General features: G+C 38.3%; 1 pseudogene; it reads left to right on the plus strand.

Annotated features, from left to right (window-relative positions):
* The first annotated feature begins 71 nt into the window (after window positions 1–71).
* LOC111734851 lies at window positions 72–190 on the plus strand (annotated as a pseudogene).
* The last annotated feature ends 949 nt before the right edge of the window (window positions 191–1,139 follow it).

The following is a 1,139-nucleotide window of genomic DNA, read 5'->3' on the forward strand; positions in this document are numbered from 1 at the left end:
ATAGGAACTAAATTCAAGGACGTTGGACTTAAAGAGGATTTTATGAATTTTACCTCAAAAGCAAGAGAAGTGACTATGGCCATGCCACCCTGAACGTGCCCGATCGTGTCTGATCTCGGAAGCTAACCAGGGTCAGGCCTGGTTAGTACTTGAATGAGAGACCACCTAGGAATACCAGGTGCTGTAGGCATTAAAAAAAAAGCAAAAAAAAAAAAAAGCAAGGGAAGCTAAAATAAATGAATGGGACTACATCAAACTAAAAAGCGTCTGCTCAGCAAAAGAAACCATCAACAAGATAAAGAGAGAACCATCCGAATGGGAAAATATATTTGCAAACAACACCTCCAATAAGGGCCTAATATCCAAAATATACAAAAAACTCATACGACTCAATATCAACAAAAAAACAAATGATCCAATCACAAAATGGTCAGAGGACCTGAACAAACACTTCTCCCTAGAGGACATACAAATGGTCAATAAATATATGAAAAGATGTTCAACATTGCTAGCTATTACGGAAATGCAAAACAAAACCACAATGAGATACCATCTCACACCTGTTAGAATGGCTATAATCAACAGGACAAATAATAACAAATATTGGAGAGGATGCGGAGAATAGGAATCCTCACTCACTGCTTTGGTACTGCAAATTGGTACAGCCACTATGGAAAACAGTATGGAGGTTCCTCAAGAAACTAAGGCTTGATCTGCTATATGATCTAGCAATTCCTCTACTGGGTATTTACCCCAAAGACTTGAAAACTCATATCCGAAAAGATATTTGCACACCGATGTTCATAGCACCATTATTCACAGTGGCCAGGACATGGAAGCAACTGAAGTGTCCTATGATAAATGACTGGCTAAAGAAGCTGTGGTAAATATATACAATGGAATATTACTCAGCCATAAGAGGAGATGAAATACTGCCATTTGCTACAACATAGATAGACCTTGAAATAATTGTACTAAGCGAAATAAGCCAGACAGAAAAAGTTGAAAATCACATGATATCACTTATATATGGGATATAAACCTAAAAGCAACAAATGAACAGGACAAACAGAGACTCATGGACATGGACAGTGGACTAGAGTTTTATTAGAGGGTAGGGAGAGGGAGAATGGGGGAGG

The sequence above is a fragment of the Pteropus vampyrus genome, unplaced genomic scaffold (genome assembly GCF_000151845.1).
Source record: "Pteropus vampyrus isolate Shadow unplaced genomic scaffold, Pvam_2.0 Scaffold7840, whole genome shotgun sequence".
Classification (NCBI taxonomy): Eukaryota; Metazoa; Chordata; class Mammalia; order Chiroptera; family Pteropodidae; genus Pteropus; species Pteropus vampyrus.